The following is a 14,218-nucleotide window of genomic DNA, read 5'->3' on the forward strand; positions in this document are numbered from 1 at the left end:
ACCTTGAGTGTACTGTATATTAGCACCATTTATTGTTTTCTTTTGATAGAGCATTTGGACCCGGAAACAGTGTTGTATGTTGTCATACTTAACAAATAGCCTACATGGATTAAACCAAGTCTGAGAAATGAAAGGAACACCTGTGTGTGGAGAAAAAAAAACATTACAAAATAACCATTCATCCATTCACCAAACTGCTTGTCCTGTGTAGGGTCATGGTGATATTGGAGTCTATCCCAGCATCTCGGGTGGAAGGCAGGGACACACTCTGGACAAATGGCCAGTCTATCACTGGGCTATTAGAATATTACTTTCTCTTACATATACCCTTACATTTAGTAGGGATGCTAGATGTCTCTACCAATATCCAGTGACTGCAGTTATATCCCCTCAAATGTCAAAGTCAAACCTATGCCCTTCAAACTTTTCTTAATCCATTTTATTTAGCCCAGTCACTGTGAGTCTCATCTTGAAGTGGAAGCAATCCCAACGGCAATCCTCATTCATAGTAGGCATAGACCGATTACCGGCTTTCAAGGTATACCGAAATTTGAAAATTTCACAGTTTTAGAACCCCTGGACATTACGCGATCAGCAATTGGCCACTTTTTGTTTTATTTCAACCAATCTCTGTTCTGGACTTGCACAAACTGCACTGCAATCACTTTCCAAAATGTAATTTGTGTGGAAAGCACAAAACTTAAACTTGTGCTTAAACTTGTGTTTAAGCACAGCGCTGCTGTGGAAACCAAGAAACCATTTCGCTGCTGTTCCATAAGCGCCACCTGCTGTCAGAGAGTGAATTTGCTTTCTCATCCAGTCTGTCTGCTGCTTTTGTTTTATTTAGGGATGTTTTACGTAGCATGATTTCACTAAGTTGGTCAGAACATTTTGGTTTTGCTTCAAATTGTATAATTTAATAAACCAATCACCCAACCAATTATATATGTAAATAACCCAATCAATTATATGTAAAATTATATATACAATTAAAATATTTTGCAAGAGTACTGTAATTAAAAGATAAAGTTAAATATAAAAAATTTAATTACAGATTCAGGTTAAATTAAGTCTCCATTTTTCTTCTTTTTAGGGCAGCAGTAGCTCTAGCAGCAAATCAACCATCAATTCAGCGAACACTTGAGAAACAAATCAAAAAAAAAAAAAAAGAAACAAATATTACTCTTCCAAATATTCTGTATGTTGCTTAAAAAATAAAATATATTGGTCACTGGAAAAAAAATTGTTTTTTACCCAGACATTTAAAAATAACCCATGTTAGAGCTGTATCCACAATACCGTGAAACTGTGAAACCTTGATATTTTTACTTTAGACTATCATACCGTCAAAATCTCTTACCGGCCCATGCCTAGATGATAGTGCACTCAAGTGAAGGGAGTATATTTGCAGATGGGATATTCGCATGATTTAAGAATGATCAGTTACTGTAGAAGCTGATAGTCAGATCCTTTCGGGATCTTGCAGCCATGGGATACACTCAAAGCTGGTGAGTTCTATGCTAATTCTAATCTTCCTTTTGCCATGGATTTCACAAGTTCACACTTGCATATCAGATTAAGCAAATTGCATGCATATTTGGCATGCTGTCCGAGAGGAGGGCTCCGAGCTTGGAATTTAGCCCAATCCCCAAGCTGGGAAATTACTAGTTAGCGGTGAGGAGCTGGGCTGGAGGAGGGATGCCAGAAAACTGTCATGGAGCAAAGCTAAGTTGGCTGTATATATACTTACTATTGTGCTAATTGAGTTGATTATCTGAACGTGCTCCACCTGTGCTAAACTGGGGTGCATTTTCCAAAAGCATCGTTAGCTAACTACATTTACATTTAGTCATTTTGCAGACGCTTTTATCCAAAGCGACTTTTGCTTTTTTGACTTTTGACAATTGCTAACTATGGTAGTTAGTTCCATTGAAATCTATTGGTAACGACGGAACTTGCGACCATAGTTGCTTTTGGGATACGCACCCCTGGTTGATTATCTGAACATGCTCCTGCCAAACTTTGTTAATAAAACATCATAAGTTGACACTTCAAACTTATCAATCCTGGAAATTCTTGCACAACCAACTTAAACCCATCAGCAACAACCCAGGTAGGACTTGAACCCACAATCCCTAATTTCAGAGGCTGATGTCTTATCCATTAGGCCACTGGGTTTTTCCCTTGGCTAAGTGTAACCCAGACTCAAATTAGTCTATTTGCAGTCTAAGTCAAGGTTCAAGGAAAAAAAAGAAAAAAATCTAAATCAGCATGATTACATAATTAACTAAATAATTATGTGAATGAACAGCAAGAAAAGAAAAACTTGTGACAATGTAGTAGTTTATTAAAATGGGAATGCTAAATCCTTTATTTTATTTTTCATATAAGCTGTAATGACTTTGATTACTTAATTGTAGGGAATTAATTATTATTAATTCATTCAGGTTTTGAAAGGACTCGGATCTGAAAAATTCGAGGTCCACCTGATTAAACTGATTTCAAATTTGTTATTTTACACTTTAAATCAACGGCCGTCCAGCGAGCCATGACCTCAGTGTATTTTAACAACTTAAATCTTTGTATTTCCCTGGCCACGGTCAATGTGATCAAGTTAAATCACAACTGATTTATTTCCTTTTCATTTAAAATGTATTATTGATTTATAATTATATATTTTTTCCCTTATTGTTTAATTATTTCATTCCAATCACTTATTTTCGTATAAATGTGTGTCTGAAAAAATCTATGTGTGTGTGCCTTTTGCCTCCTACGACTCCTGTGTCTTCTGATTAGCCCATTGATCCGGTACATTGCAATTGCTGAGAGATCAATATTAGTTCACATTTCGAAACTTTGATTTCAGCAAAGCAGGTGTTACATAAGCCAGAGGTATTCACAGTCTGGCAACACTTGATACAATACCTTTGATGAGTAGTATACCTTTAAAGAGTTTCTGACACTCAAAAAACAACACTTTAGTATTATGACGGCAGGTTATTTTCCATCGTTGAGCAGTGGGAGCAGTCAGTTGAATCCTTTATGTTGCATCACTGAGCTTAACTCAAAATTAGGGAAATCCCTACACCTCAACATACCCAGGATTCTGCACAGAGTGTACACAAAACACCAGCCTGCCAGGCAGTGTGGATCCATAATTACAAATGCTTTTTTTAATTAATTTATTTTTTTGACATGATTATTCAATATTAACATGATAAATGTACAATGTGCTTTCCAGAAATACAGTCAGTTAACAGCAAATCTTTAAGACATTGTGACATGAATTTTACTTCAAATAGACTACAAAAGTAACTTATGAACAATAATAACAAATAAATAAACAAATCCAAAATGTTTTTAATCCATCTAATAAGGATGCATTTCCTTGCCACAAGTAGCAGTTTATCTAACAATTTATAACCTTTTGTGTCAAGTGTCAGTGACATTGCCTGTCTTTTAGATGGGAGCCCCAAAAGATAAAGACCAGGATCCATTTTCAATTTTATCTTAAGAATGGTGCTAATTTCATAAGCAATGAAGTTCCAGAATCTTGAAATGAGCTTGCACCTCCACAAACAATGAAATTATGTCCCTGACTCTGTATGGCACTTAACACAAAGAGCCAGTATAGAAGGATCAATTTTATTCATTAAAACTGGCATTATATGCAATCTATATAATATCTTACATTGAGATTCCCTAAGCCGGTTACAAGTAAAAGTGGCTCTAACACCCTTCAAAGCTTCCTGCCAGTCATCGTCTATATAAACATTACACAGGTCTTCCTCCCATTTACGAGCCATTTTGTTAAAGATTCCAGAGACATTAGAGTATAAAAAAGAATAAAATCTAGAAATAAAATGAGCAGAATTAGTTGTGTTGATGAATAGACTCTCCAAAGTGCTAAGTGCTAATGAATCCAGCACTTGTTTTTGCTTTGAAGTAACATAATGCCGAATTTGCAGATGGTGATGTTGATTTGGGAGATCAAACTTCTGTCGTAATTGTTGGAAAGACATTAGAGGGCCATCCTGGAACAAGTATCCCGGTACATAAGTCCCCTTCATGTGCCATGCTTTAAAGAGAGGCGAACCTATGCCAGGAACAAAATCCTGATTTAAATAAATTGGATTCAGCATGAATATAGTTTAACCTCTCCCAAAGAACCTGGAGATCTGTCGCCAAACTTTAATAGAACTTAAAAGTATTGGATTTTTACTCACTGTCTCATCAAACTTATAGGGACAAGTAAACAGGCAGACAGAGAGTGGGGAGCAGGCCCAGGAGTCCACACTAGGACACAGATCATAGTAAGACTTAAACCACTTCCAAGTGAGTCTGGCATGGCAAGCCCAGATATAATATAAGATGTTTGGCATGGCAAATCCACCCAGCTCCACTGGCATCTGCATATTATTGTAACCCAGTTTGTGCTGATTAGTGTTATTAAACTTTAGACATTCAAATGTTTGTAAGCAACTGAAAAAAGCACAAATGTCAGGGCATGTCAAAACTTTTCCAGGCCCCAAAACACCCTCGGACCCCAGAGGGTTAAGCTTTAGTCTAGGCTTTTTGCCATTCCATATAAATCTAGAAAAAGCACTTTCCAGCTGAGCAGAGACTTTCCTGTTTAACCATAAGGGTAACATCTGAAGAGGGTACAATAATCGAAGGAGAATATTAATCTTGATTAAACTTATCCTACCAAGCAGTGAAAGAGAAAGAGCTTGTCAGCGGTTTAAGTCTCCTTTCACAGTATGAATAATCGCGTAATTGAGTATCCATAATTTATTCAAATCAGTTGACACATTAATCCAGAGATAAACAAATCCAGATTTCGACCATTTAAAGGGGAAATGAATTAAAGATTTAGTATTAAAATTACCTAATGGTAATGCTTCTGATTTACTGAAATTCATTTTATACCCTGAGATTAAGCTATGTTGCTGGTATAGATAATTCAGGTGATGACAAAAACAACAGGATATCGTTTGCATACAGTGCAATTTTGTGCTCACCACCCCTCATCGATATACCCTTTATATCTTTATTCTATCTAATAGCCTCTGCTAGAGGTTCCAGAGCCAGCGCAAACAAGAGAGGGCTCAGCAGACAGCCCTGTCTGGTGCCCCTAGCAAGTGGGAAAGGATCTGACCTTAGACCATTAGTAATAATACAGGACATAGGGGAATGGTAGATAGTTTGAATCCATTTTATAAATTCACCCTCTATACAGAATCTCTGCAAAGCCTCAAACAGGTAGCCCCACTCTACCCTGTCGAAAGCTTTCTCTGCATCTAAAGATACAGAAATCGCCTCACAGTTCTGTTGGTTGGTATACGGTATAACATTCAAGAGATAGATAGATAGATAGATAATTTATTTGTCCTCAGAGAGGAAATTAATTTTCACAGAAGGTGCATATACAACACAAAGACAAGTACATTACAAGTACATACAAACTTGTCACAATACATTCACAAAAAAAAAAAATGCAAGAGTGTAAGACGATGGCTAAATTCCTATTTGTTTAAAGCACGTATTGCTGTAGGAACAAAACTCTTCCTAAAGTTAGTCCTCCTACACATAGGTAGTCTATACCTTCGGCCAGATTGGAGAAGGATAAAATACCAATGAAGGGAGTGATATGGGTCATTTAGGATTATACTGTATGTGCTTTCCGAATCATAGCTGAAGTAACACACTCCGATAACTTTGGAGTAGGAATACCAATAATCCTACTAGCCAAATGAGGTATCTTTAAAAGTTTGTTCCTATTAACAGCTGTAAGCATATGAAAAAAACAAATGGCACCATACATAAGAACAGGCTCAATAATACTCCGATACAGGAGAAGAAGGAGACGAGGCTGAACAGACAGCTGCTTAAGTTTACGGAGCACTGTAAGTCTCTGTTGACAGCCTTTATGGATACCTAAGATATGCTGATTAAAACTGAGATGATCATCAAATGTGATGCCAAGGTATCTAAAATACTCCACTCTTTCAACCTTCTCCCAGTTAATGTCAATACTGGGATGGATCTGTGTTTTGGAGGAGCTAAAACCAGTTCTTTAGTCTTTGAAATGTTAAGATGTAAAAAATTGTCATCACACCATGTACTAAAATATGTTATGGAACGTTGATAATCCAAAAAAGAATCGTTATCACGGTTTTTGAGCAATGCAAGAATAGCTGTGTCATCTGCATATTTAAAATAATGAATAGTAGTAGATGGACTCTGACAATCATTCGTATAGAGAATGTAAAGAAATGGACTTAATACACATTCCTGGGGGGCCCCAGTATTAAGAACAATGGTGGGTGATAATGAATTGTCCACTTTTATCATTTGCTGCCTATTAGACAGAAAATTATAAATCCAGTAAATTAATGGTGATGGGACTTGCAGGCCCTGTAATTTACCTGATGTCACTGAATTGAATTAAAGGCAGAACAAAAGTCAATAAAAAGAAGTCTAGCATAATTTCCAGGGGTGTCCAAGTGTTGAAGCAGACAGTGCAGAAGACAAGCCACTGCGTCATCTCTACCTCTCTTCTGCTTGTATGCGAATTGAAGAGAGTCCAAAAACGGTGAGACATATGGGAAAAAAATATTTTTAACCAATTTCTCAAAACATTTCATTATGATTGAGGGCTCTGACAGTCCCTGTGTCCTGTCTGTGTGAGGGGGCGTGGCTTCGTGCTTGCTCGAGCTACGCGTGGTTCCCTATGGGTTCTGATTTGTGAGCGCGGGGTTCGGGCGGGCTCGAGCCGTGTTCCCTCTCGTCTTTTGTGACTTGTTGGTGCGGAGCGTGGTGTTCGTTTACCTGATTGCTTTTTCCTTTTAAGCTCCTTGTGTTTTCTGTTCTGGTCTCGTTTTCTCACGTATGAACCTGTTCATGCCTGTGATTTCTGTCTGCCCTGTGCCCAGTTTATGTCCCGTTTTCAGCATTTATGTTACTCTAGGTTTTTCCGCTTTGGGGTGGTTTCAGTTGAGTTTTTGATTATTTTGTGACTTAAATAAAGAGACCCCATCTGCCTGCATTTGAGTCTTCGCCTCTTTCGAACCGTGACAGAACAAACGAGCCACAATAAGACTCAGCAGGATGGAGGATTATTCCTTTTATTTTTTTACGGACATGAAGCAGCGCCTCGACCATTCCAAGCAAGCCCTAGTCTGGAGACTGTGTCTCTGCCAACAGAGCGGCTGTCCGTTGGGTTTGTACGTGGAAGCCCTCTATGACGCAGCCCAAGGGCTAGGGTTCACTGCTGCAACTCTGAATTATTTCTATCTGGCAGGTTTGGATACCGGATACCATAGCTGGGACAGGCTGGGCGATCTCAGGACGTGGTTCTACTGGGATCTAGTGGACCACGTGATCGCCCAAAGAGAGTTAGAGCTGGAGATGGAGGAGTTGGCCAGCCGTTCTGCCAGGTCGGCGGTCCCTGTCACTCCTAACCCCATTGTGTTAACAGCGCCCAGAACTTTTATTCACTCCCTGGCTTTCCTGGGCTGGTCGGTACGGACAGCTGGCATTCCAAGAACGGCTCTGCCCGAGGCGGCGGTGCCCGCTCACGATCCTCCCGAGGCGGCAGTGCCCGCTCACGATCCTCCCGAGGCGGTGGTGCCCGCTCAAGAAGGCGGCGGTGCCCACTCACGATCCCCCCCGAGGCTGCTAGGCCCGCTCACAAGGCTCCCGAGGTGGCGGTGCCCGCTCACAGTCCTCCCGAGGCGGAAAGGCCCACTCACGATCCTCCCGAGGTGACGGTTCCCGCTCACAAGACTTCTGAGGCGGCAGTGGCCAGTTATTATGTTCCCGAGATGGAGGCCGTCCCTGAACTCTTTTATTGCCCGATCACGGCCAAGGTGGCCATTAAGATTATTGTTTTTATCCTGAACCCCCCTGGTCTGTCCCTCCCGCACCACCCTGGCTGTCCGCCGGGGGTCAATGTAGGCGGGAGCTCCCCTGGTGCAACCCACCCGCTCCCCCCTGGTAATTTGCCAGGATTCCTGGGCCTCCCGACCCTCCCTGGCTCAACCCACCCTCTGACCTGTTTCCCCAGATCTGTCTCTGACTCGTTTCCCCCTCCCTCCCCTACCTATGCTGCACTGTGTAAATGTTTTGTATTTCATCTGTTTGCACTGTTTTCTTTTTCTCTCCAGTCTGTTCATTGTTTCTAAGTGTTTTCTGGTGTTCGGTGTCCCTCATCCTTTTGGGGAGGGGTACTGTCGGGGTCCTGTCACAGTGATCTGGATTATTTGGTAAATTGGTGACAGGGCTCTGACAGTCCCTGTGTCCTGTCTGTGTGAGGTGGCGCGGCTTCGTGCTCGCTCGAGCTACGCGCTCTTCCCTATGGGTTCTGATTTGTGAGCGCGGGGTTTGGGCGGGCTCGAGCCGTGTTCCCACTCGTCTTTGTGACTTGTTGTTGGTGCAGAGCGTGGTGTTCAGGTCTCGGCACTGGATTCAAGTTCGGATTCGGTTTGCGTGCGGATACTCGTGCTCCATGTATTGTCCTTCAGTGTGAGCGCACAGTTGAAGTGTTCATTCACTCACCAGGCGCTCGGGTCTTGCGTCACTGTCTGTCTTTCTTGTGAGCACATGGGGTTTGTTTTGTTATTTGTGCCATGTGCTCATGTCTATCATGTAACCCCGCCCCTCTCGTTATCTGATCATTGATTAATTTGCCCCAGCTGTTTACCTTATTGCTTTTTCCTTTTAAGCTCCCTGTGTTTTCTGTTCTGGGCTCGTTTGTCTCACGTATGTACCTGTTCATGCCTGTGATTTCTGTCTGCCCCGTGCACAGTTTATGTCCCATTTTCAGCATTTATGTTACTCTAGCTTTTTCCCCTTTGGGGTGGTTTCAGTTGTGTTTTTGTTTATTTTGTGATTTATAAATAAAGAGACCCCATCTGCCTTCATTTGAGTCTTTGCCTATTTCGAACCGTGACACCTGGTTCATTAGTCTAGCTCAGGGGTAGGCAAGTTCGGTCCTAGAGAGCCGCAGTCCTGCAGAGACCCCTGGTCTAGCTCTAGGGGTATTCACGGAGAGTCTGATGCAAGCTAAACTGACAGAGCTTTTAGAGGTTCTATGCTAACTTTCATGTTTCGTTGTCATGGGTATAGTGTCACTTTGAACTTATCATCCTAGAATTTCTTGCGCAGTCAACTTAAATGTAACCCATCAAAGACAACCCAGGTGGGACTTGAACCCACAAATCCCAGCTCTGATCTTTGATCTTTAGTATACCTTTAAAGAGTTTCTGACACTCAAAAAAACACTTTAGTGTCATGATGGCAGGCTGCGTACCATCATTGAGGGGAGAAGTCCAGTGTTCAAGTCACATGCAAGTAGCGGAATCAGTCAGTTGAATCCTTTGTTATGTTGCAGTACTGAGCCTAACTCAAAATTGGTGTGGTTGGGAAATCCCTACATCTGTTTGTTTTCATCTGTACCTCAACATACCCAGGATTCGGCACATTAGTAAAAATTCATAATTATCAATCCAATTCACTATGCCTTTCAACTGGTGTTCCACAAGGGGCCATATTGGGGCCAATTCTCTTTAGCATGTATATTAATGATTTACCCATTGTGTGTCAACAATGTAATAATGCTGATTATACAGTCATTTTCACACATGGTAAAAATGTAGAAGAGGTTGCAAATAAGTTAACAGTTGTTCTGGCCAAAATCATATCCTTGCTGAATCAGTGTTATCTGAAATTAAATGTGTGAAAAACAGCTTGTATGTTCTTTTCTAAAGGACATAGTATTGATATAAAACAGGATATTTTCATTTCGGGAGAGAGATTAAAGGTTGTTTTGGAATATATACTTAGGGGTACATTTGGACTTATGTCTTGGTTTTAAAACGCATATAAAAAAAGTATGTAAAAAGGTAAAATTTAATTTAATTAATTTTCGGTTTACTAGAAATTCTTTATCAAATGAGGCTGCAAAGGTATATTTTCATTCTATGATTCTTTCTCATTACTTATTGTCTGACATTTTGGTCTAATACACATTCTACAGTTCTAAAACCATTGGAATTATTGTACAAACAAGCACTTAAAATTTTAGATAAAAAACAATTTAGCTTTCACCATTGTTATATTTTAAATACGAATAAACTGCTTAACTGGGAAAACATCAAGTTTAAAAATGTTTGTTTAGTTTATAAGATTATGCATGGTTTAGCTCCTCCTCCTCTGGTTGATTTTATTAAATTGAAATCTATTGAAAACAGAGTAACTAGAGGTGCAGCTAAAGCTAATTGCATAATTCCACATAGAAAAACCTAGTTTGGTCAAGCTGTTTTTTCATTCAGAGCATCACATCAGTGGAATTCAATACCAAAATCAATTAGAGAATGTACATCATTACATACAACTCATTTAAGCATCATTTTAAGAAATGGCTTCTTCATAACCAACAATGTGAACATTGATGTTGTTTATTTATCTTGGCAAGCTGCTTTTTATATTTATTTTTTATTACTTATTTCTTAATTTTTTTATTGTCATTTTGTATAATTTGTTGTTTAACTGTATTTTCGATAATTATTTATAATTTTTGGTTGAATTTCGTTTTCGAATTATTGTTTTTATTTTGTTTCTTTTCTTTCTCTAGTTTTTTGGCCTAATAACATCTGGCAAAGGGACTACCAATGAAAACTAGCCTTCGGGCTAATTCGGTACATTTACCACCATGAATGTTGATTAATGTACACTGTCCATTTTTTGTGTGAAATAAATAAATAAATAAATAAATAGATAGATAGACAGACAGACAGACAGACATAATGTATGCAAAACAGCTGCCTGCCAGGCAGTGTGGATCCATAATGACATATGCTTTCTATGAGAATTCAGGCATGCCCATTGTGTTAGCGGCTGGCATTTAATGACTGCACAAGCGTTTATGTATTGTCGGAAGCCTGACTCATTAGTCTAGCCCTAGGCGCATTATTCTCGCTTTAGGTGCAAGAGATAACGGGTACAAATCCAAGTTGATTTAAGAATGAGCAGCCAGTCAGATTATATGCAATGTTACAGCACTGAGTTGAGCACCAAGCTGTTGAGTTCTATGCTAGTTCTCATCTGCCGGTTGTCATTATGGTTACTTTGAATGGGTCATCCTAGAATTTCTTGCACAGCCAAATTAATCCACCTATCAAAGACAACACAGGTGGAATTTGAACCCAGAGACTGATGCCTTAAAGCAGTGATCCTCAAATCTGGCTCGCGAGATCCACTTTCCTGCAGAGTTTAGCTCTACCCTAATCAAACACACCTGAGTTTGCTAATCAATGTCTTCAGGATCATTAGAAAATCACAGGTAGGTTTGTTTGATTATAGGGTTGGAGCTAAACTCTGCTGGAAAGTAGATCTCGCGAGCCAGAGTTGAGCATCACTGCCTTAAAGGGATAGTTCACCCTCAGTTGCTAGTCCCCACTGACCAGTAATAGTATGGGGGAAAAAAACACTATGCAAGTCAATGGGGACCAACTGAAAGAGTTAAAAGGCAGAGCTGAGATGTGTGGAGTCTTGGAGCAAGAGTCCCTTCTGCTGACTTCGCTTGTGTTTGTGGTTAACTTGTTGTTGATAAAAGTGTGTTGAAAGATTTTTAATCCTCCTGTGGGAGGACTCATTTAACCCAAACATGCGAGTTATTTTTTTTTTAAGACCAAAATTTATTTTGTTTCGTTCTTCTTTTTTTGTGTGGGAAGCTGTAGGGAGGTGGTTGCCATTTATTTTGACTACACTTTTTCTCCTGTTTAAGGAAAGCAAGGGAGTTAGTGTAATATTTTGTACTTTGTAATATTTATTTTATTTGTTAGATTAGGTAGATTGCTTTTGGGAGTTAGTATGTTCTGTTTATTATGTTGGCCTTGACCCCTCCTGAAGTTCTGTTTGCTTCCTTGTGTTTAATAAATTATTTTGATTTGCATCGATTATGGTGTTACGTGTGAGTCAGTAGAAGGGGAAAGCTCCCTCCATTCCTCCACCACTTTCTTTATTACTCCTTCTCATCCCTAGACTGGGGAGGTATGTAATAGCGTCGTCAGAGTTGGTATTGTGGCTTTATCAGACACTTGCACTTTATGAAAATCAAGCTCAAATGGAGTTAATGTTTTTGACCAGCGAATGACGGAGATGTAGTGTTTTGTCTGTCATTAGAACGGCAGTATCCATATGGCGTTCAGATGGGCTCTTTAATATGACGTTATGAAGGCCTACTCCTTGCCAAAATCAATCATCCGAATGACCGATCGAACGTCAAACCGAACGTCTATCCGAATGTCTTGTACTTTGAACGTCTGAGCGGGTGACCCACATGACGACCTGATGCGAGGTCAGTGTCTTGAAATTAGCTGGTTTTTGAACATGTAAAGAGACATGCTGCTGTGTAAAGACTATAAATAGACTTTACAGGCAATACATAGGTCTTGTTCACCAAAAATAACTCAACCATTTCCTGCATCTTGCAGTACTTCCCTGAATGAGTCTTTAAAGAAAAGTGTTAAAGGCTATTCTAAGTCCTTCTGAGTGATAAACTGAAAAAGCTCCCACCTGTAGGCTATCATAACTTTCTCTGTATACCATGACAGAAGGATCTAATGTTTTCATTTGTTTAAAAGCGACTTTTTTTATCTTTTAAAGACCAGGCATTCTGTACATACAACCAATAATTTTAATTCATGTCTTTGTATTTTTCCATATTTTATTCATATTTTAATATAATCTTTTACTTTTTTTTTTTGCTATTTATCAAACATATTAATGTTATATTGTCTGCTTTATTGTGTTACAAGTTAGAGTTAGAATTTAGATTAGGAGATAACGAGTTTAAATTTCAAAGTCTTCAATGTCATGGGACCATGTTGTCATTAATTGTCCATTGACATTAGTAACAAATTGAGTAAGCGCAGGTACGACTGAAAAAGAAATGGCCTGAAGTATGTGAGTGGGGATAGGATCAAGTGTACAGGTAGTAGGATGATTTGAAAGGATAAGTTTGGAGACATCCATCTCCGAGAGTGGCGAGAAGGAGGAGAGAGAGTGTGTATTTGTCGTTATGAAGTTATCGGTTTGTGGTGTGGAGAATTGGTCATTGATAGAGAAAGTATAGTCGACTATGTGTCAAAAATTTGATTGAGGGTCATAAAAACTCCCCTCCCTCCTACCATAAATGGACACCTGTTTCTGTACACCCCACACCCATCTAACCGGACATCTGTTAATCCACCCCAGAAGTCCGAAGGAATTTATGATTGTTTGGGAATGTGTTTTTGTGTGGGGTTCGTTGAAACTGTTCAAAACTATGTGCTTTAAACTTTAAATTGTGAAACGTGGTATGATTATTAAACGGGATAAGGGAAGTTTTTATTAGTTTTCACACACACATTTCAAGAAAAACATAAAACATACGCGGTATATAAACAATGTAATGACTGTTTTTTCCAGAAAAGAGTAAAAACGGGGTCGAGACAAGTATTTAAGTGTTGTTAATTTAAAAATTATTTAGAGTTTGTTACAAGTTAAAAAAAAAGTAGGCTACTGACCATCTATCTAAAACAAACAAAAAAGTATCAGATACGTTCGTTAAACAGTACGTGACAGTCAAAATCTTGTAACGTTACAATTTAAAAGTTTGAGAGTTTGTTACCAGTTAGAAAATAAAATAAAAATGTTGACTTATCTCACCGTGATCTAAAACAAAAAATATCCATCCAGATACGATCGTTAAACAATACGTCAGTTTTTTCTTTGTACAATTTTAAAAGTTAGAGTTTGTAACAAGTAAAAAAAAAAAAACGTTAAGCGAGAGGAGCATCTGGTTGACAGACAGCTGAAGAAAGATTGTTATGGTTGTCAGGTCGATCATCCTTCGCAAACACAACATTCATGTCTCTATGAGGCACCTGCGTACTATTTTCTGGGGTGTTTTGAACAACTGTCTCATAAACTGTCTAAACCTGATCTAAAACTTATTCTGGCCCGAACCTTGAAACTGTTCGGTTTAACACAGCATCTGCAAAGAATTCAGGGTGTTGTCGACACTGTTCTGTGTGAGCTCAGAGATGAGATGTACATAGTGGAAGGCTTGGCTGAACTCAGGACGAAACTTGTGGATGAAACCTGCGAGCAGGCCGTTTACGACGCGGTTGACAGCTGGAAGAAGAGTGCACCTACGGACTCTGACTAACCA

This window comes from Sinocyclocheilus rhinocerous, unplaced genomic scaffold (genome assembly GCF_001515625.1).
Source record: "Sinocyclocheilus rhinocerous isolate Xijiao unplaced genomic scaffold, SAMN03320098_v1.1 scaffold1648, whole genome shotgun sequence".
Lineage (NCBI taxonomy): Eukaryota > Metazoa > Chordata > Actinopteri > Cypriniformes > Cyprinidae > Sinocyclocheilus > Sinocyclocheilus rhinocerous.